The sequence below is a fragment of the Phodopus roborovskii genome, unplaced genomic scaffold (genome assembly GCF_943737965.1).
Source record: "Phodopus roborovskii unplaced genomic scaffold, PHOROB, whole genome shotgun sequence".
Taxonomy (NCBI): Eukaryota; Metazoa; Chordata; class Mammalia; order Rodentia; family Cricetidae; genus Phodopus; species Phodopus roborovskii.
This window is the reverse complement of record NW_026126540.1, coordinates 8223826-8251333: the sequence shown is the minus strand read 5'-3', so window position 1 is coordinate 8251333 and position 27508 is coordinate 8223826.

The following is a 27508-nucleotide window of genomic DNA, read 5'->3' as shown; positions in this document are numbered from 1 at the left end:
TGAATGTGATTATTAGTCATTCTGCTTCTGTGTTCCTTTAGAAGAACAATAATGTCTGGTTTTTCACTAGGGCCATGGCCTATCTATTATGCTTCTTAGGGGTTTCCATCAGGCCTCTTTGGCCAACATCTCAATTGGATCTAATCCATTCCTGACACTAAAATTTTCACTTGGTGGTGAGTGATATTTGTTTGGTACATTAGCTGCTCTGTTATTTCTTGACTAGATTTAAGTGTCTTTCATATAATAATTGAGAGCTCTTACTATTCAAGCTCTTGTTGTATAAGTCTGTATATCAAATTTTGGACTTGTGTTTCCCAAGGCATACAATAGCCCAGTTTTCACACTTTTTTTGATTCTAGAAATGTAGTTACATGTTACTTGGGGCTGGCGCCGCAGTGGGTCCATACTAGTAACATATGGCACTCAACCTGGCTAATAAGAACTTCCATTTAAAATTTAACAAAAGCTTAAATTAGGGTTTTAGAAATAAAAGAACAAAGGCAAGCAAGGTTTCTTCCTAACAGCATTTTCTGAGTTGGACTCTGTTTTGCTAGGCACAAGCAAAGACTTGCATGGCTCATTTAAGGGAGATTTCCTGACTCAGCATAGGTGGCAAAAATGGCTTTTAAGAAGCATTGCTAACAATTCATTGCTGTGTGAAAGAGCTGGCAATGATAGTGACCACATCTCCAAGTTGGCACCATGCTGCTGGATGGCAGAGCAGACCAAGGCAGTGAGCACAGCCCTCAGTTCTGGCAGTAAAAGTACCCACTGCCATCTTGGATAGACCATGTCTAAAACAACCGTGGCTTTCATTTTAGCAGTGTTGTTGTTTACCAGATAAAGACCCATGGCCAAAAAAAAAAGATAAAGATTTCCAGTAAAGACAGATTCACATTAATAAAACCTCTAAAAGTTTACAGTGTGTTTTAAAATTTATGTAGGCTTGGGAGAGAAAAAGAATAAAATGGTTTTAAAAAGACAGAAAGGAGCTAGGTATGGTGGCATATGCCTTTAATCCCAGCACTCAGGAGACAGAGGAACGCAGATCTCTGTGACTGCAAAGTAAACCTGGTATGCAGAGTGAATTCCAGGACAGATAAGAGTTATACAAAGAAACCCTATCTCAAAAAATGAAAAAATAAAAAGTAAAAGAAACAGAGTAATAAAAAAGTCATGTAAAGATGGAATCTAGATAATGTATGGTATTATATTGTCTCTGTATCATTTGACAGCTGAGGAAATAACAACAACTGTTAAAACAAATGCTGCTTATCAATCCAATTTATATATTTTAAAAATTCCTTGACTTCAAAATTTAAGTCTAAGGACATGTTACTGGGGTAAAGGATTTCTACTTTTGTTTCCACAAAATCAGTGGAACCAGACTAACATGGTTTTTTCAAGCAAGACCCCCTGAAACACTGACCCAGGTGATCCAACATTCAAACAGTTGGGACAAGCCAGCCTTGCAGACTACAGCCAGGATTTCTTCATCCCCATGACAGCACCCCCTACCAGCAGGAAGCAGTTTGGAAAGAATGACACCCAAATTCCCAAATATTTTCTATAAATGTTTTTTTTTTTCATTTAAATAGACTTGGTTATACATAGCTAGTGACCATTACTTTAAAGGTAATAGGGGATTATGGTATAGATATAAATACTTTGTTTTGGAATGGATTTTCATTGATTGATACAAATTTAAGTTCAATTTTGTCACATGTATAGTTCCCCTCTTGTTTAGGTATTGTGTTTATATAGCTCATTTACAAATGTTATGCATAATTTATTACAGATTATATTTAACTGTAAGGCGTATGGTTTTTTTCCGCCTGCTGCTGCTGGTCTTGTCCCGCCGCTGCTCCAGCCCCAATTAAAACACCGAGATTCTGTATTTGATATAATTCTGTTGGCCCGGTTACTTGTTTCTTATCAGCTAGCTCTGTCTTAAGTATTAACCCATTTCTGCTGATCTATGTATTTCTGTTACCGGGGAGCCTGCTGGCATACTGCTTTCTCCAGACTCTCCATCTTGGCTCCTCCTTACTACTTCCTATTTCCTCCTTGTCTCTCCTATCTTCCTTTCCTATTGGCCAACAGTGTTTTATTATTACCCAGTATGAGAAACATATACAGAATGACATCTCCCATCATCTCCTCTTTTCTGTCTAAATAAAAAGAAGGGTTTTAGCTTTAACATGGCAAAATATATCACATAACAGTTATCAAATAAGAATCACAGTTAACACTATTTAGTCCATTAACATTTAGCAAGATTTGAATAAAATATTCTATCATCTATTTTATCTTGTGTGTATAAAGTCTAAGTAACTTATCTTTAATCCTAACTAATGAAAACTATAACCATAACTTTGTAAGGAATACGGTTTTTCCTCCCGCTGCCGGTTTTGTCCCGCTGCCACGTAGCCCCAAATAATACACAGAGACTCTGTATTTGATATTATGCTGTTGGCCAGGTACTACTTTCTTATTGGCTAGCTCTGTCTTAAGTATTTACCCATTTGTGTTAATCTATGTATTTCCATGTGGTCTTCTTACCCGGAGCCGGCTGCCGCATACTGCTTTCTCCAGACTCTCCATCTTGGCTCCTCCTTATGACTTCCTATTACCTCCTTGTCTCTCCTATCTTCCTTTCCTATTGGCCAACAGTGCTTTAACCAGTATGAGAAACATATACAGAATGACATCTCCCATCATTTAACTATAATAGTGAAAATTTATAGTATAAGTTAGGTTTTCTAAATATATAGGGTTGTATTTAAGGCATTCTTCAAACTTATCAAAGACCTAGAGAATATGGCATTTAAAATGGTTTAGGGTTTTTCTTCATAGTGAGACATAAATGCTCCTGGCAACACTACCTGCGTCAGAAAGGAAAATGGACATTGAAGAAACTCTTTATGAACTTTGCTTTCAATATGGCAAGACTAGCCATTTGGACAAGATACCGCTCTTGTCTGGACTGTTGACTTTATGATGTTTAAACTGGACAAGCAGGACCCACAGAAAAGTGACTGCTGGTTCAAGATGGACATTGCTACAGAGTTCCTGCTTTATGGAAGAGTCTGCCAGACAGTCTGCAGGACACAGAGAAAAGTGACTGACAAACTGTCAATACAAGAAGACAGTTTAAACTTTCGTGCTTTGCTGAAGAGTCTGCCAGACACACTATGGCCTATGGGCTGAAGATGGAACATTAAAAAAGAACTTCTAGTAGCTGACCAGGCAGTGAGTTGTCTCTGTCTTTTCTAGAGTTTATATATTATCCTTTTGTGGTCTTTGATGGAATTGAAGACAAACAGTTATGGTTATATTTTTCCTTAGTTAGGATTAAAGATAAGGTACATATAAGACTTTAGACACACAAACATCTGATAGATGAATATTTTCTTCAAATCTTGCTAAATGTTAATGGACTAAATATTGTTAACTGTGATTCTTACTTGATAAGTGTTGTGTATATTTTGCTTTGTTAATGTTAAAACCCTTCTTTGTATTTAGACAGAAAAGAGGAGATGATGGGAGATGTCATTTTATAAATATGTTTCTCATACTGTTTAATGAATAAAGCACTGTTGGCCAATAGGAAAGCAAGATAGGTGGGTCTAGGAAACAAGAAGGAGAGAGGAAGTAGTAAGGAGGAGTGAACATGGAGAGATTGGAGAGAGAAGAACACCAGCCACTCTCTCTAGTAAGATGAGACCATGTGGAAATACTTAGATTAATAGAAATGGGTTAATATTTAAGACTGAGCTAGTTTCCAAGAAACTAGTATCAGGCCAACAGAATTGTACATTAATACAGAATCTCGGTGTGTTATTTGGGGCTGGTGCCACGGGTCCAGACCGGCAGGAAAAACATACTAGTAAGAGTTACATTTTTCAATGGCTGGAATTTTTAGCAATAACACAAGTGTTTAATGAATGCAATTTACAAAATAAATTCTAATGAGCAATGTTCAAAAAATAAAAGTGGTATTTTAAAAAAATTACTCATTAGTAAAATGCGAGAAAGCAATCTTACTTACATTTAATCATCTCTAAAGTTATTCACAAGTATTTATGTACAAATCTGTTCACATCATAAAATCTCCAAAATAGAGTTTCACCAAACAATTGTATATTGTGTTGCTTATTGTAAAAATAATAAAACAATATTATCCAGTGATACTAAAGGTAATAGAGAACACCTTTTAGAATTTTACTAGGGAATATATTTTTGAAACATAACTTTTAACATAACCCCTTGAAACTTTTTGGTTTGTCAGAATATATTTCAATTCATATCACATTGTAATTTTAAACAGTCACCTCATTTATGATGTTCAGTAATAATATTTGCCTGGTTACATGCAGATATCTATAATAGCTTGGTTGATGATCTTAATGTTGACATGTTCAAGTTAGTACATTAATATTAAAACCTTCCAAATGAGGTTGGATACATAGTTTAATAGATAACATATTTGCCATACAGAGTTCAACAGAATCCATGTAAATGACAATTGGATATGGTAACTAACATGTCATTTCAGTTGAGGGTTGGCAAACAGAAGATCAATGAGCAAGTTGCATAGCTCAACTAATCCTTATCCATAGGCTTTAGATTCAGTTTGTAGGCCATCAATGAATAAGGTGGGTAACCATCAAAAAATAACTCCAGTTTGATCTTTGTTCTTCACAGAATTGTACATATACCTCTGTAAACCTACTTATGCACACATGCTTATGAACATGCAAAATATACACACATACACATATAATGAAATAGAAATTCCAAAAGTGTTCAGCCCAACTAAATCTTCAGCAAAGCTTACTATACTTTGATTGCTCTGGATTCCATTATAATTTAACTATTCCATTTTAAGTAAATAAAAGCTTGCATATCTTCCTGTCATCATATTCCAGTGTAATCTGTGGTGCTAAAACTTAACAATTTAAATTACTACAACTTCATAACAAACACCAAAAACTAAACATCCAATGATTTTGCAAAAATAAATATGATTAATTACACTTAATCTGGAGTTCTGTCAACTCAATCCTCCCTTTCAATCTGTAAAAATGATCAGTGTACAAAGTGTTCTATTTTATTAAAAATAACTTATCTGAAGTATTTTGGCATATTTTTATTCTGTATGACTCTACTGAGAAGGTTCAGTTAGATCTTTGAAAAGAATGTCTTTTTAAAGATGCAGCTGAAATTGTAAACTGTAATGGTTTATGTTATCACTTGTAGCTCTCAGGCATCCACACCAAAAATCATGTGGTTGACTTTAACATGACAGGATCTTCTTCTGAAACTCTTATACCACTACTGAAAGAGGCTTAGCAAGTCTGTGTGATTCAGTTTCATTAAAAATGCCTCATTTAAAAGAAACCATAGGATTCACTTGATATATTCAAAGTCCTTAACCCACAAAGCCAATGAGTGTTATAATTTTTAATGTATATTATATCTATAAAATACTGTGATTTTTTAAATATACTCATATTAAAAAAAGATGTGCTAGTATAACTTAGTTCAATATTTTCCATAATTCAAGATAATATCTTCATTTTACTGATATTTGGCACTTTTGTTGTTGTTTTTCTTGAAATTTCAAAGGAGATACTTCTGGCTATGAAAAAGAAAGGTTGCTACCACTTCTATTTTACAGTGTAACTGTGTTTGAAAAATGAGATAGATTAAGCTAGGTACAAGAGAGAAGGATTGACTTTATAAGGACATGTAAAAATCACATTTTTGTATCATGATACTGCACAAAACTTATACCCTGACTTATTCACTCACTGAAAACTACACAAGAGAAAATACAGTTGGAAGACCTGTCATAGTTGTTATTAATGATGGAATCTTTATCTGCTTAGTGATGGGCTATTGTCCAATTATTTTCCATGGTTCTCAAGGTCTGCATAAATTTGATAAAATTTTCTTGTTTCCATCGTGATTTTTTTCCCGACACTCTTCCCTGGGCAAGCCTCCAGAATGGCAAGCTCATGTGGATTTTAAAATATCCTTTCCATATTTCACCCACGCTTGTCCTGCTTGGGGATGGATTGATGTCTGAGCTCAGACTGTTGTAACTAAGCTGCTTTCCTTGGCAAAAAAATAAAAAAAAATGTTCAGTTTGCTTCAGCTACAGTAGAGGGGTCCCCTTTACTCAATCATGTTTTATTGTATCAACCTGCTTCTAGTGAGATAAGCACATACTCCACAATTACAATGGAGATGCTCAATAAGGACATCGTTTCCAAAAATCAGACCCAAAGTCACTCATCTCTCTTTACACATTACGTAACTTTTCTGCATGGATAAAGTATGATAATGAGGGTTATTAGTCTTTCCAGTTCATGCAATGAACAAATGATAGAATGACTTAACCCTGGCCTTTAAAAATTAGCTATTCTGTCTATTAGTCACTTTTGTCCTTATAAATTTTTTTATTAACTCTAAAATTATCACTACTTCACAGACCTTGAAATGATTTTTTTCTAAAAGCAAAGATTTCTGCATGATAATAGAGAAGTATCAGAATCTCAAATACAATGTCCCAACAATGGACAAAAAGCAACCTACTCTATTCCACCTTGTGTAGTTACAGGTACTAGTCCATTGATGTTTAAGTCACAGAAATGCAACAGAGGCTAGTCCTAGAGAAGTCTAAGTTAATCACAGTTAAATCCCTAACAACCACAGATAAAAGGAAACAGAAATGACACCCATATAATTAATGAACTTTGCTAAAGTCAAATGGTGACTGTGAAGGAGAACCTAGGGCCTAGGCTTGCTAGTTTCCAAACCACTGCCCTCAGTCCAAAATTGTAATTTAAGTCTAAGTAAATCCTCATTTACTGCTAAATCAACCACAAACATGTTCTTAAACGGAGTAGCAAATGCATTGTTTCAATAACAATCAAGGCAGATGCACTAAAGCTTATATTTTCACACCTATCCCTGTCAACAATTTATATTCATTAGCAAAACTAGGGAAACACTTAAATGCTCTTCTGTTGTTGCAATCTTCAGACAAATGTGTGTGAGAATGATTGAAATGTAAATTTATCAATTTCATCTGGTAGTGAGGAGTTCAGGTGGCAAAAGCTCCACTGTTCTGTGGGAGAGCAGAGGGTTTGAGAAGATAATTTGATAAGGCAGAATGAGAGGGTGAGCATTTCCCAGTTTCATCATATGTGAAATGGTCTAATGAAAGCATCATCGTTATAGGGAAATTTGGAGATTAAGCACTCTAATATATCTCCATTGTGCATACTCTTATTGCTACTGTGATTATTACTTTTTAAAGATGTGCAGTGATAAACTATTTTCAAGATTGCAGCTATATTTTGTTCACAATCGTCAGTGCTCTATAAAGGATACATTCCTTTTAATAAAACATTTCCTGCAAAATTGCATCCAAGGCGTTTCCTGAGTTGATCGAAAGCTGTGAGCAATAGGATTAGGACATTAAAAATGCATTGTATATAAATGACTTTAAACTAAGTTTGAAGTAAAAATAATTGCTGATCAAGGTGTTAAAACTTAGAAATGTAAAGTGAAACATTTATCACTTATATCCTCTATGGTTAATTGACTTTACCTACCCTAAATATGTGCGTAGGGAAAAATACACTGCATTTGTTTCCCTAAAAATGCTGCCAGTCAACAAAGTGTTGTTTTTAATTTGCTCTATTAACTGTAAACTATGAAACATAAGTAAATACATACTTTATGTTTTGTTTCACCTTAAGGTGATAGATTTATAATCACTTGAGTTTTCTATAACAGTTTTTTTTTTCCCTGAAATGTCGGGGCTTCAGATAGAATGATGTAGTGATTTAACATAAATTATTGAATTATCAACACTGAAAGGCAAGAATCTTCTAAATTTTAAATTAGAATCATGAAAATTGTTTGTTTTAATGATGTGGTACCTATGGAGTTTAAGTTATTAAGAAATATGTTCAACTTAATGCATCTTGAGAAAAATGTACCTGCTGACACAGTGTGTACACAGCTGAAATCTAATTCTAAGGAGACTGAAGCAAAGGACTAAAACTTTGTGGCCAGCATAGACTGTATGGTATAACCTATTTTCACACACAAAGAAAACATCACACATTTTTATCTTCAGAATATTTGGCTAGAATGATAAAGTTTTTTTTTTTGGCTGTCTATTATTCTTTTCTTTGAATTTATTATTATATTTTCCTATTTTACATTTCCCTTTCCCTCCCTTCCTCCCGTACTCTCTGAACACCCCTCTAGTCCCATTCCCCACTCACTCCCCTGGGAGAGTGAGGCCTCCCAGGAGGGGTCATCAAAATCTGTCAAGTCATTTGGGGTAGGGTTTAGGTCCTCCCTTCTGTCTCTAGGCTTAGGAAGTATCCCTCCATGGGGAAAGTGCTCCCTAAGTCTTTTCGTGCACCAGGGTTCCACTGTGCATGATAGACTGCCCTGGATTCTGACACCCACATTCAGGGGGTCTGGATTGGTCCTATGCTGGATTCCCAGCTATCAGTCTGGGATGCATGAGTTCTCATTTGTTCAGGTCAGCTGTCTCTGTGGGTTTCTGCAGCCTGGTCTTGACCACTTTGCTCATCATTCTTGCCTCTCTGCAACTGTATTCCAGGAGTTTGGCTCAGCCTTTAGCTGTGTGTGTCTGCTTCTGTTTCCATGAGTTACTAGATGAGGGCTCATGTTAGCTTTTTGTGACTAGTTTACCTCACTCATGATGGTTTCTTCTAGTTCCATCCATTTGCCTCCAAGTTTCAAGATTTCATTTTTTTCTTCACTAAGTAGTACTCCATTATGTAAATGTACCATATTTTCTTTATCCATTTTTCAGTTGTGGGACATCAAGCTTGTTTCCGGGTTCTAGCTATTACAAATAATGCTGCTATGAACTTAGTTGAACAGATGTCTTTGTTGCATGGCTCTTTACAAAAAGGTGTTTTTCTTTAATATTTAAACGTAACTTGATCATTCTGCAAGTGCAGGGTAGTACTAGCTACACAACCTCCAATCTCCTGGGAATCTTCTCATGTAATTTTGGAGATGTTATGGATAATATTTTGCATTGACCAATAGTTATAGGAGGGTTTCCCTCAGGCTATTGTGCTGATTGGCTTTTGTCAGCTTAACACAAACTAAATTTACCTATGAGAAGGAAGTCTTATTTGAAGAACGGGTTCTACTAGACTGGCTAGTGGGCATATCTGTGGAGCATTTTCTTAATTAATGCTGGCTGTAGGAGAGCCCACCTCACTGAGAGAGTGTGTCTCTTGGCAAGTGATCAAGGCTTGGATGAGAATGCAAGCTGAACAAGTCATTGAGAGTAAGCCAGGAAGTGCATTCTTCTGAGGGTTATGCTTCAAGTTTCTGCTTAGAGTTCTTACCTTGGCATCTGCCTTGAGGATTGCAACCAGAAAGTTAGAGCATATCTCTATAAGTTGCTTCGATTGGATTGTTTCATCACAACAATGAAAATATAAAGTTATAAACTTCTTCCACATTATTAGAGTTCTGCAAAGAATGAAAATTAATTTGGTTTACATATAGAGACAGACTTAAAATAAGGATTCTTGTATTTGTGAGGGTTCTCTAGAAAAACAGAATGATAGAATGGAACCCATCCTTCTAAGCATACTTGTAGATAGATACATATACACATATATAGATAGATAGATGATAGGTAGATAGATGATATAGATATTTAGATTGGCTTTATTTATTTATTTATTTATTTATTTTTCTATAGAAATGCCCTTAGAGATCCTCAGATTGATGTTTGACAAAGTATTTGACAACTTGAAACTTAAAGAACTGGATGTGGTTTGGTGTTATATGTGAACACTTTTTTACCTTTACTTGCAGCGTGTATTAAAAATAATAGTCGGTAGAAGTAGAAAAAAACTTATTCTTATGTTATGAAGAGTTTCTCATTTAAACTCCAAAGTTTCCCATGGACCAGAGACAAGCCAACCATTAACTGAAATTTCTCTTGGATAGCTCCCCCTCTTCCATCATTATATCACCAATTTCTACTAAAGCACCCGATAAATCAACTATGAACGTAAAATTCTTCAATGCTCTTCTGCTTCTTAGAGATTATAAAAAACAGCTCCTCAGACATTGTGATATTAGGGGAATCCAAAAGTCCATAGATTAAACACACACACACACACACACACACACACACACACACACACACACACACTTTATATTTTCTATACAGGTAATTAGGTATTATAAATACACATTTAAGTATATAACAATAATATGGGAATTTATATCTAATATTTGTGTTCTATTTTGCAGTTACTCTTTCCTGGTCATTGACTATGTTCTTAAACATACTAAGGTCAAATTGCATTTAGTATGAGAAAATGAAAAAAGATGGTATCTGTTTAAGTAGTATATTCAAATAGCATATGTATCCAGACACCGAATGCTATATACAACAGCTAAGAAATACAGTCAAAAAGTAAAAATAATAAACATTCATTGGTTTCCTACCAACAAATATAAAAAAATGCATTGAAACAAGCAGGAAATTGTTTTCCACAAAGAATCCCCTATGTTTTAACACACAAGAGAGGGACTCTCACTTAAGAAATAACCAATCCATGACTATAACTTGTAATCCTTTACCAAGATTACCCTAATATTAGCAGGAGAGCATTAATCAAGAATTATCTTCTCAGTGTAAGATGAAGTTGGTAACCATGCACAGTTCCCTGCAAATTTATGCTAAATTGGTGAATTTATGCTAAATTTCTTTGGGAGGAACGGGGAGGGGAGTCAAGGCCAGGTTTCTCTGTATAGCTCTGACTGTCCTGGAATTACCTTCATAGACCAAGCCAGCCTCAACCTCAGAGATCTGCCTTCCCTACCTCCTGTAAACTGGGAATAAAGGCATGGTCTACCATGCCTGGCTAGACGGGTGAAGTTGCACTGAACCAATCTCATACTTATTTATAGAAAGAAGCTTTGAATGACCCCAGATTACAATTAGAAACACAGATCCCTTCCATTGGGACCAGTATTACTGGTATATGTTTGCAGTGATCTTGGTGAAACTGTCAGTCCTCCTCAGTATTAGGCATTCATAGCAGTGCAGAGCTGGTCATGGTTAGTTCTTTACTTACTACATCCACTCTGGTACCTGGGGCCAAAAGTCTGATTCAATGCACTAGTAACATTTCTCACTACTATGAGCAAATATTTGATAAGAATTCACTTGATGAAAGTAGGGTTAATTTTGGCTCAAGTTGAGTTAAAGTCCTTCATGACAAGGAAAGTATGAAATAGGGTGCCCACACAACATGCACATTTGCAGGAAGTGATGGAAACTAGTGTTCAAAATTGTTTTCTCCTCTTCCCTTTCTATGCTCTATGGGAAGCTGGCCCCTAAAATGGAATGATCCACACTCAACATGAGGATACGCTCATTTCTTTAGACTTCTATGTAAATATTTCACCTAAAACATGTCCCAAAGTTTGTGTTTTAGAAAATTTCAAACCTATCCAAATTCAACTACAAACATTGACCACTACACATGGTAAACTAGTCTGGTGTTTCAGTGGTTATTTTGCAGAGAGTGAAACAGAATCTCACAGTGCATGACCATAGGATAGTGACTGTAGATGAGGGATGTGTCTATTTCAGCCTCAGCGACAGAATAGATATGTTAGGAAATAAATTTTTATAGGCATTTTTGTAAGTCATGCTATACAGCATAACTACTATAGATTTGAGACAAATAATAGGTTTGAGTCTTCCTGTACTGATGAATCAGCAAATACACCAATGTAGACTTATAACCAACTTGGGATTAGAGGGGCATAGTTTGGCACAGTTGAAGTAACATTCAGTGCAAAGGAATTAAACAGTGGACATTGAATTTATGGAAAAACACCCCCCCAAAAAAAAAGGATTTGAAGGTAGATTAGCAGGACTGAAATAGATATCTTTCATCAAACAGATGTTTTGACTTATCAAGCTCCTTTCAGGAAACAATGTACTTTAACAGACTTATTAATTTATTGTTGTATCTCTGTGAATGTGTACTGCTTTGTGTACCTGCCCCATGCCAAGGATATAAAAGTCAGCTTACTTTCCATAATTCTTCTATTCTACTGTGTGAGTAAAAAGCATGGATTCAAGATAATCAAACTTGGTGGCAAGAAACTCATCCTGCTGAGACATCTCTCTAGCTTATTTATTCAAACTGATTTGTTTTTATATAAAATTTTTCATACAAATTATTTTCCCTCTCCCAACTCCTCCCAGAGTCTCTCTGTCTCCTACCTATCGAACTTCATGTTTTTTCTCTTTCAAAAACAAAACAGAAAAACAAACAAACCAAAAATCAGGAAACTAATTAAAAGGCAAACTTGAATTACAATCAATAGAACAAAACTACCAAGCCAAAATAAAAGAATAATTGCACACACATACACACACACACACATACACACACACACACATACACACACACACACAACATGATATCTGTTTTCAGTTTGCCAACTACTCTTACCAACTACATTTGATAAAGCTGATTTTCTCATTTGCAGAAGTTATAGTTTGCAAATATTTCCTCAGTTAGAGCTGATATTTTGTGCCCATTTCCCTTCTCAGAGCTTGGATTTTGTCTGCTTTGAACCTTGGCAGTTTTCAAACATATTGTCATAGTATTTGTAAATTCACATATTTATTAGACTTGTTGTGTCTGGAAAATGTAGCAATGACAATTAAATCTTTTATATCTTTAATATGAAGACTATAATTATTAATATTATTAACATAGAAATTTTGAAATGCAACTTCAAAAATTCAAAATGTGGAGAATATGCAATGTAAATGTAGATTTTTGCTAATGCATATTTTTTTTCACATGGATAGGTAGCTACCATTTCAGAATATATTATTATGAACTAAGGGATTTTTATATAGGTAGCCAAAAAGCAAAATTTAATAGATATAAACAAAAATAAATATATAAATAAATCAACAAGGAGACAAATGCTCTTAACCACCCAGTAATCTCTCCAGCCCAGTACCTTTTAATAAGGTAATTTAATGCACTTACATTCAAAAAGTTTTCTGATAGTCTACAACTGGCTATGTAACCTTAACTGTCATTCTGACTGTCTTACCATCTTCCTTTGCTCTTCTTCCCGATGACATATAAAACTTTCCCCAGTACTAATCTTATGATACATCACAGACGGAAGTTATCAACAATTTTCAAAAATTTAAAACCATGTTGATTATGTTTTTTGGTCACAATGCTACAAAACTAATAAGAAACAAAAACATTGAAAACTTTGTAATGGAAATAATGGGATTAATTAATCTAATCTCTCTCTCTCTCTCTCTCTCTCTCTCTCACACACACACACACACACACACACACACACACACATACATGATCACGATGTCCCTTCTCTTTTTTTCAATTTTTTTGATAATTTTTTAAATTTAAATTTGAAACCACCTTGTTTTACATGTCAAACCCAGTTTCCCAAAATTCCCATCCTCCCCTGTTCTCCCAACCAACCCCCATCCCATTCTCGTTTTTCTTCCTAGGGAGCAGGCTTCCATGTGTAGTCCCAAAAGATGCACATTCATTCAACAAGGATATCTGTTCATCAAAGTTCATAGCAGTATTATTTGTAATAGCCAGAAACTGGAAGCAGCCTAAATAGTTCTCCACTGAAGAATGGATGGAGAAAATGTTGTATATTTACACAATGGAGTACTATTCAGTGGGGGGAACAATCAATGGAATCTTGAATTTTGAAAGCAAAAGGATGGAACTAGAATAAACCATCCAGAGTAAGGTAATTCAGTGACAAAAAGACAAACATAGTATGTACTCACTCATATATGGTTTTTAGACATAGAGCAAAGGATTACCAGCCTACAATCCATACCACCAGAAAAGCCAGGACACAAGGAGGATCCTATGAGAGACATATATGGTCCCCTGGAGAAGGAGTAAGGGGCAAGATCTCTCAAGAAAATTGGGAGCATGAGGGGAGGGGAGTATTGTGGTTAAATAAGGATCAGCATAAACTAATAGGCCAAATAGATGCTTATTCAGGGAGAAATAACTTACAACCTAGAAAGATCAACACCAGCAAGTTCCACCAGATGTTCTCTTCTCCCAGTCCTACCAACAAGAGAACCTTCCCTGGCTCCTCTTCAGACCTCCTTCCACAGGGTACTTCTGCCCCTGGCTCCATGCCCAATGGGTGTGGTCAGTGCCACAAAAGGAGACAAAGTGAATATCCCACTACAGGGGAGAGGGAGGTAGCAAAAACTGTTTCTTTTGAAAGGTAAAAAGGAAAATTCTTAGCTGGGCTGACACAAAACAGAAAAAAATTGCAAATGAATTAATTCAGATAAAAGGGAAGACAACTTTTAACTAAACAATGACAAATGGTCATTATTGATTATTATGAACAACTTTATGCAAACAAATTAAATAATCAAGAAGAAAAGACAAATGATTATAAAGAACTATCTTACCAAGACTGAACTATGAAATTAAAGACACCAAGTAAGAGATCAAAGTCATAGACTGCCTAGGGCAGTCTATGTGGCCTCTGATGGTGGGATCAGTATTTATCCCTAGTACATGAATGGGTTTTGGGAGTTCATTCCCTATGGAAGGATACTCTCTCAGTCTAGATACAAGTAGGAGGGCCTAGGTCCTGTCCCAAATGATGTGACAGACTTTGATGATCCACCATAAGAGGCCTCACCCTCTCTGAGGACTGGATTTTGTGGGTGGGATGGGGGACATGGTAGAATGGATGGAAGGATGGGAGGGAGAGGGAACTGGGATTAGTATGTGAAATAAGATTTTACTTAATTTAAATAAAAATTAATTAAAAAGAGAAATAGAAACCAAATTCAGTACTATAAAAAAACCTCCAACTAAAAAGAAAAACAAAGTCAAGATGAAATGATTTTACTGTTCAGTTCTACCAAGCATCTGGACACAATTAGTGTGGATTGTCAAATTATACCAGAAAACTGAACTAGATGAGATTGCTTTTTCCATATCCATACTGTGAAGCTTTATTTGTACTAACACATAAATGAGACAAGAGAAGGGACAATAACAAAAGTACCAAGTCCTTAAAGGACAGACATGAGGAAAACCTCAATGGTGTGCTTGAAGACCAGATCTATCATCCTAGTAAAATGTTATACATTATGATCTTATGAGACTCTTCTCTGGAATACAAGTATGGTTAAGGAATAATAAATACATAATACATAGAAGATAGGTAGATACATAGAAGAGAGAAATGTTAGATGATAATGATGATGATAACAGATAGATAGATAGATACTAATAAATTTAATCCAAAGTAAAATTTGGAAAAAGGTAGAAGCAATATCTTTGAAGGATACAGTTGGAAGAAGAGTTATGGGAAACACTAAAGTTTTAGCACTGAGTAGGCAATGGCATATGAAATATGAGTGATGTGACAGAATTTGGTGATCATCCATGGGAGACCTTACCCTCTCTGAGAAGTGGATGGGGTGAGATGGGGGAGATTTTGGGAATAGTGGAAGGATGCGAGGGAGAGGGAACTGGGATTGATATTTAAAATGATTGTTTTTAATTTAAATATAAAATTAATAAAAATATAACTTGTTTTAAATTATAAAAAGTTACATTAAATAACTAAAACAATAAAAAAGAAATACAAATAAATAAAATGGAGGAAAGAGACAGGATAACTGCTCTCGTCTGGACAATATGGAACACTGAAAATTGAACATGTGTAGTCTTGGTGAAGACAGAAGAAAAGAAAGAGAGGAGGGAGTGATAAAAGGCAAAGGGAAAGGAAAAGGAAAGGGATAAAAAAAGGAAGAAAGGAAAAGAAAAGGAAGGAAGAAGGGAGGAAGGAGGAAGGGAGAGTACTATAGTTTTAGTTTCCAACTGACAGTATCTTATTAAAACGTGATTTCTGAAATGAACTCACAAGAGAAACAGTGTTGGCCACTGCAATTGCCAGAAGCTTGTAACAGAAGAGTGTGAAGAACAAAGAAAGCAAAGTCACAATGTGCTTTATACTTGTATTAATAAAGCTGACTTCTAATCAGTTGTGGGTCCCAGACTCCACATAGCTTTGTTAAACTTGGAAAGCATACTTCTTTGCCTGTCAGGCTGTCACACAGTGGAGGAAAGCAAATTTGAAAGGCTTCTGTGTGAGTCTGTAGACTTAAAAGCCAACCATCCTTGTACCAGAGATGTACGATAAAAGTCAGGTCTTTTTTACAGTAAGTGCCTGCCTGGAATATTGTTCTAGACATAGGAGAAAGATTGAATCAGGGAGCTGGGAGTGCCATGTGGAAAATGATGTGATTGGAGTTACTGGGGAGAGTACACTCCCACTTGGATAAGTTAAAGAAGCTCTGAGATGGGGACTAAGTCATGCCAAGGAATCAAGTGGTTCAGCTAAACTGAGTAAATATAAAAAGTGAGCCCCAGTGACTATGTTGACATGGAGCGTCCCCACTCACAAGGAGACATTTGGAGACAGTAGGGACTAGGACCTGCTTCTTGAGGTCTCTTCCATGCTGCTCTGGGAAGCAGGATCATCCAGGGAGAATTGCTGCCTACTCTGACAAGGAGTTGTACCCTGAGGTTGCTAGGCAAACAGCACAAAGAACAATAGAGAAAACTAAATAGCACACAGACTGTTCTCATCAGGGGCATGTAGCCAAAAACCAGTCAGCTTAGATACAGATTTCACAGTGCAGCACTCACAGCTGGCATCCTCAGAGGATGGAAAAACTGTTCTATTTTGTTTTTAAATAACTATAATTTTAAATGGTTTTTTTCCCATTTTTCTTTCATTTTCGGCTTATCCATAAACACATTATCAATCAAACGGATAAATTTATTTCCTTAATATACATGTTTGTAGTCGATTGTACATTTCTTTTTTTCTGCTTTCGGTGCTTTTATATTTACCCTTGTAATTTTTTCCAATTTAATGTCTGGAGCCTTAAAACCAGTTTGTACTGTCATGTTTGTTTTTGTTTGTTTGTTTGTTGTACTCTTTGTTTGTTGAGCCCAGCATAGCTCAAGCCTTCGATATTTCTGTACTGGGACTGTGTGCTTAACTCACTTTGACACATTTTTAGTATTTAATATCCAATTCATTTTCTTCCTTCCTATTCCACTTTCAATTTTTTTTTTATTTCTTCAGCTATTTCTACCTTATTTTTTCTTTCTGATCATTTACCTCCACAAATTTTCTTAAATTTTTGTTTGACTGTTTACTAATTTTTTTTTAATTCTCAGTATATATTACCATGCTCTCCCTTAACTTTTGTCTTTTCTGCAATTTATTTACTTCATCTTCTTCTCTGTAGCCTCCTTTTCCCTCTAGTTTTACTTGCTAGAAATATTTTTCCACCCACTTACTAATATCTTCTTAATTCATAAAATACTGTATTTGCCTCTGTTTTTCTTGACAGTGAAGTTGTGGTACTGGTGGCTGTCAATGTTTTATTACTGGATTGTCTGAGCCAAGTTTGCCTATTCTGGTTTACTTTTCAGTTGTGACTGCTTCTGCATTTGGTTTTATGTTTTCTCAGTAGGATCAAAAAGGGGCAGGACCTTAAGCATATTATGTTGAATGTCTGGAAAATGGAAATTAATAACATGCATGTGCCAGTGTATTTATGTAATAAAATATATTCATAACCCAAATTCAGAAACAAAGAGTTTGGTGAAGGAGACAAAGGATTAGGATAAAAATGATAATTATCACATGCAATTTTATGAAACAAACTGTACTGATCATAGTAGCATATATTCTAAAACATAATCATAGCTGATTTCAGTAAACATCTCCTCCCAATAAATAGGACCTCCACATACAGATGAGACAACTAAAAATGTAGGTGATGCTGTAGAACAAATAGATTTTGAAAAACAATTAAACATATTCTAAAATCTACTCTCAGCTGCCTGTGGATCATTTTCCAAAATAGATCTCATATTAGCACTTTGAGTAAACCCACAGAAGTGTAAACCAAATAAAAGTTTCTTCTCACAAAATAATAAAAGAATAGAGCCAGTAAATTAGGCTAGGCCTTGTAATAAACATTTTGATCCAAGCTGGGAGGCATAAGCAACCAGATCTCTATGAGTTTGAGGACAGGCTCATTTACATGGTGAGTTCCACATCAACCAGATTTTGTCAAAAAAAAAAATCTATAAAATCACAGTTATTTATGTATATCTTATATTCATTGGCTATCTGCCCAGTAACAGGGTGTTTTATAATCAGATATCAAAATAGTATACTGTAAAAGCAAAAATAATATAATGTAAGTTGCATTTTAAATGTTATTTGTAGGTCATTAATTAAAATATTCTGTATAATTCTAAACATAGTAATAGGTTTAAGGCAACTGACAAACTAAAACAGCATTTCTTATAAAATCACAGGTCTTTTGTAATAGCTCATAGTGGAATAGATACATAATAAGTGATTAGTTGAATTTATTTTCATATTTTCATCTTATTTCAAAATATGGCATAAGACCCAGATACAGTTGCTTTCATCTTAATGCCAGCATTTGGAAGATAGAGGCAGTGAGTTTGAGGCCAGATTCGTGTACATAGTAAGTTCCAGGGCAGCTACACTGCATACTGAAAGCTTGTCTCAAAAAACTGAAATAAAAAAAATATATAGCATAAGCAAATTGTAAGATTATCCATTTATTCTTGTATAAATTGTAATAATCCAAAATACTAAATGAACAATGAATTACTAAAACTAGTAATAAAAAATGAGGATACATAATTGTGTGGTTAGATAATGCAATGTAGATATGAGAGGAGCTGATAGAAATGGTTAATAAAACCAAAATACTTTGTACAAAATTCTGCAAGAATTAATATTAAAAGCTAAAAGAGAAACAGTCATTGTGGAAGGCTGTAATGACAGCACCGTGTCCAAGGTATTTCAAAAAATAATACATAGAAGAAGAATTCTGTGGGACTCTCTAAAGGGAAGAGTATATTTACTCTCCATATTCAAAGACATCAGCATATCTCCAAATATGTGAACTAGACTGCACATTGAAGTGTTATGTATTGTAATTTCTTATGTAATTCAAACAAAACCAAGTAATGCTTCATACAAAATAAATTAGTGGTGGTGTGTTTTTCTAGCAAGCACAAGCCTCTAGATTCAATCCTTTGTATCAGAAAAAATAAAAAGAGATGGAGGTGTAGCTCAGTTGGTAGAATGCTTGCATAATATGGAGCAGAGTCTTAGGTTTATGGCAGCCCACACATGTAGTGACAGCTATCCACATATAGAAATAGGAGGATTAGAAGTTCAAGGTCTACCTGATGTACAAAGCAAACCCCAGGCCAGAATGGAATATTTGACACCATGTCTCAAAGTAACATTGGTATCAATAAAAACTGCCAAAAGAGGGCCATGGTGGCACACACCTTTAATCCCTGTACTCTAGAGGCAAAGGCACATGGACCTCTATGAGTTCGAGACCAGCCTGGTCTACAAGACAGCCTCCAAAGTCACAGAGAAACTCTACCTCAAAACAAAATTTACATTTATTTAATCAGTCTTTGATAATAATAGACATGGTAAATGCCTTTCAATACTTGACTCTTAAAAATTTAGAAATCACATCTATTTATAATTTTAATATTGAATATGTCTATTTAAGCCAAATGCAAGTATTTTGAGATACATATACATACAAAAATATATGTATTAAAATTTTCTGATAGTAGAATAATTCAAACCATGAGTCATCTCATTATACTATTTCCCCAGCTCCTGTAATTCATTATAATTCTCTACAGTCATTGTGTACAGTAGATCTATGCCTTCTTCTGAAATGCAACTATCTCATTTTCATCATTTTACCAATGTCTTCCTGTCAGAATGCAACAGTTGCATGTCTGACTCCAGCACTTACAAGTGCTGCTTAAGTCATCTTTGGAGATATTAAAATTTGGTATTATGGTGCAGATCTATAGTTCTCAGTATTCTGGAATCAAGGGAGGCAAATAGCAAGTTCAACATCTATCTGGGCTAGAGTGTGTTTAAGGCCAACTTTGAAACTAAGCAAGGATCCTCCTGTCTCAGGCTCCCAGGTGATGGAATTGTAGGTGTGATAAAGTGCTCCATGCTCTAGACCTTGCTTACAATGAAAATAAAAAAAAAATCTGGGTATAACCTAGTGATAAAGTATTTTCTTAGTATTTCAGAAGTCCTATTCAGTTCACAGTTAAAATACATATATGTACATGTGTGTAAACATATTCATATTGAAATTGAGTCTAGGAAAATTATTGAAATGTATTATAAAATGAAACAATGTAATGGCAAAGTCACTTACATTGTAGCTTTTGATGTTAATCTTATTTCTATTAATTTTGCATATGCACAAAAAGTCATTACAATGCTTAAGCACAAAAGTCTTTAAACAGATTTCAAACTACTTGAATATATAGGTATTATATATATATATGTGTACATATATATATATATATATGCGTGTGTGTGTGTATTTTGTATGTACATGTATATGTATATTCATGCAAAATAGACAAATACCTCATGAAATACCTATCTGGCAGAATATATAATACAAGTCTTTCATTGTTGTTTGTTAATTGAAAATGTTACTCTATTTTCTGCTAATTGTGAAAAACAAACTACAGAGGTGAAATACAGAGATTTCTCAGTTTGTAAAAAACAACATTGGTATATAATTTATTGGCATGTAACCAATATGCCATGTAGCCAATGAAAATCGCTATTTAGAAAGATTATTGTTAATTTGATGATACCGAATAAATAAATTTTGCTTTCATCTTCATTGGATTGAAGAAAGTACCTAGTTATATGACTAGTATTTATCTACTAGGTTCCTGGTAGTGTTTGAAGATCTTTAAACATTGCAAAAATCTATATCTTTGCTGTACTGAGTTTAAATGAAAGCTCTGTTAGCTTGGTGATGATTTAGGAAAAGAAATTGAAGAATAAATATAGAAAATTTCTTAGCACAATGCCTGGCCTCAAGTTGATATTCATTAAATGGTAATGAACAATAAATCTTGTATAAATTAAACATGTTTTATTATCAAGAGTAAAATATAATTCTAGCTTTAATGTACTCTCATTGTGAAATAGTTTTGGTGGTCATAAATATAACATTGTTTCGAACTTTATAAAGATTATTAGCGTAATGTAAGCTATACACTAGTTCAGCAAAATATCACCAACTTGATGTTATCCAATGAAGTGTTTCACCCTGTAAGAACTTCTGAGGATAGAAAACTTTCTCATTATAGAGTTGGCAGGTAAGGACTGGACAAAATGTGATGAGACTGCCAACCAGTAACAGTGTGGGCAGCTTAACACTGCATTCAGCACAATTGTGTTGAGCAAATTACTAAGAAGATGTGGTTTTGGAAGAAATTGTATTTATATTGTTCAGGAGATTAGAATGAACCTCTTAGCCGTTGTCTACAGGCTGCTTAGAAGCTTAGAAGAAGCTCTGGCCCACGCCATCTGTGAACTTCTATGATGCTTTAGTTTTTACTCTCTAAAAATTTATGCCTTTCAGTAAGAAAATATTTTATATTTGGCATCATAATATAATTACATTATTTCCCTCTCCCCTTTCTTTCCTCCAGTCCCTCTATGCATCCATCTTGCTGTTCACTCAGATTTATGGTGTCTTTTCCTTTATGTGTTGTTAGGTATGTGTATATTGCTAAAGAAAAAGGCAAAGTTATTTATAAAATATAAATACATTTAATAAAATATTTCACACAACCAAGACAAAGATTATATTATATACTAGTAATATAATAGAAGACATTACATATTACAATCCTGAATCCGTGTCACAGAAAGGAAGATATCAAATTTTAATTCTATTTGCTTATGATAAAGATATCTTGGGTTTTGTAAAGCACCAAGTATCAATTCATAAAATACAAAAATTCATTTAAGATCATTCAGACAATATAACTATTTTAAAAGTAAGACACAATTAAGAAATTCAGAAACAAAAGTATTTATGTTTGAAATAAGGAAGAATTAAATTACCTATGATTCTAAAAAATCATTAAAATCTGAAAATACTTTTGGCTAATGGATGGAAATGCAATGCAAAACTATAAAGGCATTTACCTTTAGCTGTGTGTCAAAGGTGTAAGAAAGATAATTTCTGTGTTATAATTAGTTTTAAGTACTAATGCTATTTAAATAAGAAATAAGAGTTCTGTCAGAAACTCCTATATTCAGAGCAGTAGCACAAATTAAGGATGCATTCTTCCATTGAAGAAACTTAATTTCACTGTTAGTTCAGGAAACCCTACGCCCAGTACCTTATGGCCCTCTAAGGAATGGTTCAAGATCTATCTTTATCACATGCACAAACACACAGAGAAACACACACACACACACACACACACACACACACACACACACACACACACAATTCACCAGGTGCCTCAAAAGTTTAATTACCTAAGTTCTGTCTCCAACACCTATTATAGAAGAAGAGAACTGATTCTGAAAGTTGTCTTCTATATGCCACCCACATACTGTGACACAGATATGATACACATACATAAGCACACACACACACACACTTTAAAATGAATTCATATGAAAAGCTCACTGACTTAAATATAAATGTTGTACTTATGATTATAAATTTATTGTAGCAAAAAAGGTGCAAACCAGAATCAGAAGGATGGCACACTAGACCATTTAAGTGTCCTAGCTGAGCCAAGTTATTATCCTTTCCACATGGAAGCCACAGTCAACTCCCTTCCAAAATGTCTGGGGTTTGAAAACATGTAGGTTCTTGATGGTCAGAGAAACTCACCCAGGCTTTGATGAACTGAATTTTATTGGGATTTAGTCTGCAGATATTCTCTGTAGAGAAAAATGCTTACCTTTCAAGCACAATAGCCCATGCTTGATCCCTGAAATACAGATAAAATAAGCCATGTAAGTTATGTGTGCTTCTTGTTCTTTGCTGTGGAGGTCAAGAAATGCAGATCCCTGAGGCTGGGCAGGCATTGTAGCCTTAATAAATGAGCACCAGGGTAAAGAGGAAAGTTCCCTGCATAAACATGGTGGCAAACTAATGAGGAATGAGAATAAAGTAGTTTCCTGCATCCACAAGCACAACTAAAGAAAAAATAATAATTAGCAATCATTTCTACCTACAAAAGAGAATACAAGACAGAGCCAGAGACCATGGGTTAACTCTCTAATACTGCAATGGAATAATGATGGCCATCATCATAGTGTTGATCATTGTAGCATGATTAATAAAATTACAGAGACAGAGTTAGAGTTGAATATCAGAGAAGCAAAGTGGCTAGCCACTAGAAAGTTCTCACCTCTATCAATGCTCAAACCTAAAGGGCAGTCCTGTCCTCAACTGCATCTCCAGATTGCACCTGTCTCCAACAAACCTCAGTCTGCTCTCTGCCTAGACTGCTTTGCTCTCTTATCTCCTCATACCTTATGATCCTCTCTTTTCCCAGCCGTAACACTCCTTATTGTTGGTATTAAAGACGTATCGCTACAAGTGCTGGGATCAGCTTTGTGTGAGCTCTGTTTCTGTTTTAGAGTGGATTGGTTTTGTGTATCCCAGGATAGTCTTGAAATAAATGAGATGTGTCTGCCTCTGTCTCCCATGTGCTGGTAGTAAAGCTGTGTATCATCACTGTCTGGCCTCTCTGGCTAACTAGTGTTAGTGCACTCTAATCTAATCTTCAGGCAAGCTTTATTTGTTAGATAATAAACAAATACCACTACAGATCTCCATCATAAACTGATTCATTCTCAAGTGATTTTTGTCAGACAGCCAACATAAAATAAATCCAGTTATATTGAGAAAACAGTACAGGTATGATGATTGCATGAAAAATCTCATATGTATGAAAATATAATTACAACAATCTTTATAGGATCATCTACCACTCATTAACTGACTAGTCTGAAGTAAACTATAAGAAAATGTTAGCATGCCTAGCTTTCTCATTACAGTAAGGTGCTAATGTATTCAGTTTAATACAAGTAACAAAAAAATTAGATTATCTGTATTCTAAAGTTACATACTGCAATTTCTGACAGATCAAGTACTTTACTCAAGTTTACTGAAGAAGTTACTATCAGAACCCATTTGGATTGTGTTTTCCTTGTATTTTATATAAATTACAGAGTTGAATTACACAGCCCCAAATATCTCTTCCTATAACAATATTTGCAATTCTTATGGATTAGAGAATTTATGGTCAAAATATACCTGTCATCATCTGACTACAGTATCATTGCACACTGGAAAGAGTTACTACATGGTGAGTAGCTCTGTCATTACATTACATTGTCAGACTACAGGTAGAGTTTACCTAGGATAGATTATGTAATGGAAAAGTAAGTGTGTTAGAATGATTTATATTAAGACTTGATTTTCCAGGGCTGTAGAGATGGCTGAGATGGAGATCTGAGTTCTACTACCAATGCCTACATGTGGCTTAATACCACCTGAAATCTAGTTCCAGTGTGCCAGGTAACACATGGTAGAGATACATATACCTGCAAATACTCATACAAATAAAATTAAAAATAAATTCAGTTTTAAAATCCTTCTTTCCTGTTCATGCTACATAAAGAAGTGTGTTTTGGGGGGGTTATTTAAATTAAACACTTCAATTCGTACAGAAGCTAAATCTTGACTCCAGCTTTCATTGTACCCAGACAGTTGAATACTCATATGAACACACCTAGAAAGTTCATGTTTTGAAGAATATTCATTTAGTTTCCAAAGGGCATTAAAGAAAGAGACTAGTGTTTTCCTGGAAGAAGGAAACCTGGATAAACTTAGAAATCACTTGTAGTGACAAGAAAGACAATTGCAAATAAACATTTTGTACAACATTTTATCAATGATAATGATTTGAAACTACATTAGTGATGGCTTACAAATACCTCACATTTAATTTTGTTTTATTGAGTACTTTAACATTTAAAGAAAATTATTACCTTAAAAGTTTGGTATCATATTCTTGAAATCCAAGAAATATTTAGTGGTAAAATTGCTTATATTATAGAGGTAAACCACTTTGCTCAGTTTTTAAACAAATTAGTTCCAGAACCAGAAAGACATAAAAATAGCATCAAGTCCATTTCTCTAGTCTTTAGAATTTCCCACAGATACAATTACATATTTCATGTGAAAGATAAAAATCTAATTTACTGTCCAAACCAGAAAACTCTGGGTAGAAGGGAGGATATTTTTAAATTACAGTAGAACAAATATAAAGCAGGATAGTCCTCCTCACACATACTCTCTCTCTCTCACACACACACACATACATACACTCATTCACGCACACATACATAGATTCACACACATACACACACTCAAACACATAATGCTCACTCACACATTCTCTCTCTCTCTCTCTCTCTCACACACACACACATGCACACGCACGCACGCATGCACACATACATACACACACAACAAAAACAAATAAAACAAAAGCAGGCACTGTGGAGTTTGTTCACTCAGTTTGTAGTATTGGATTTGTAAGTCCAAGAAACTGAATTCCATCCTCAGAACTCATGCAACACAAAACTGGGTGTGTAGTGTGTACTTTTAGTCGTTGTGGTGGAGAAGCACATAGAAGAAGATAAAGGCACCTTTATCAGTCAGACTTGTATATTAGGTGAGTTCCAAAGCAATGAGAATAAAACATAATAAAAATGGTTGTTCTGCAGCTTCTAAGGAACAACAGCCAAGGATGTCCCCTCCTCCACACCTGCATACATGCACTCAACCTCTGCACACCTATTAACATGTACACATGTACACATACATGCAAAAGAAGGAATAAAATTATCTTGAACCATTTAAATCAATTTACCTTATTTCTTCACTTCTACACACACACACACACACACACACACACACACACACACACACACATTTCCAGTTGAGAAAGCATTCATCCATATGCTCACTTAACACACATTTGTGTACATAATTTGTACCAGGAACTATTCTACCCTAGAAAGAATTGATTTGCTTTACGTGTGAACTGCAGGAATAAATTACAGATGTACAAAGAAAATTCTTAGTTTGGAATCAGGCAACTGATATGTTTTCCAATGCTGAAACAGCATACTGTTCTTAACTTTTAATCATTTTTGGTAGGAAGCCCTCAAATGCATTGTTCAAATAGCAAATAATTCATATAATTTCAAAATCGTAAGCAATTTGTAGCACAAGTCTGTACCTATAAGTATATATACACATAAATTTATATTCTTAATACTAAAATAAAAAGAACAACTTAAACCATCATTTTAATGACCCAAGTCTTATTAAATGCCTTTGAGTTAACATAATTTACTAAATTTAAACTGAAGAAGCATGCAATGGAAGAAATTTCTTTAAAAATTCAGTAACCTGGACATGGTATTAGGATCTCAGTATTAGAGCCAATGGAAGGATGATATAGAATTCAAATCTAGCCTGAGCTATAAAAGAGGAACTTATGCCCTTGTGGGCTTTTCCTCCTCCATTTGACAGGTTGGTCGGTGCTATTTTTGTTAGTCTCTTTAAAATATCCAGTCTTTTTAAAAGTACAAAATATGTTTTAAAAGTTCAAAGTATTTCAGCTGGGGGCTTGAATAAAAACCAAAATTAAGTTACTTTCTTCATGAGGGAAGAAGCAGAGAACAGTCCTAATCTGATCCAAGCAAAACCAAACCACAGAAGTGTAATTCAATCTTCAATTATCTGGAATTCATTCACAGTCTTCTGAGCTCCTTCAAGGCACTTGGATCACTTCTCCAGCTCTATCATCTGCAGAACAGTCAGCTTGTCTTCTAGTCTTCATCAGGCTATACTTCACTGCTGCTGGTGTTCTAGGTGGTCATCCCATGGCACTGACACCTCTTATACTACGTGAGTCTCTTGCTGCAACTTAGCTACAGTTTCAGTAATAGCCTCTCACAGGCTCTCTTCAGGGACTCTAGGTTTGCCACATGGTGCAGAGCCTCGGCTGCTCTCCATGACCCTTTCGGGCCTTTGACACAACCTGGATAACACTGTAAGTGCCATATTCCACTGCCAGCACAAGGTACAACATCAGCTACTTTTGGAACACAGCTTCTGTGTTCTGGCCAGCACCTCCCAGAATGTTTCACCTCAATGATGCTGGTCTCTCCTTAATCACTAATTTCTTATGTCTCCATAACTAATAACAAGTGTCCCAGAAATGCAAAGGTTTCCCTTCAGTGGTGCCAGTTTCTTGTTAAGCATACCTACCTCTTCAGCCCCAGTTTACCATGAAGACAGAATCACAATTCAAAACAGCAAATGGCTATAATAGAGTCTTTAAACTTC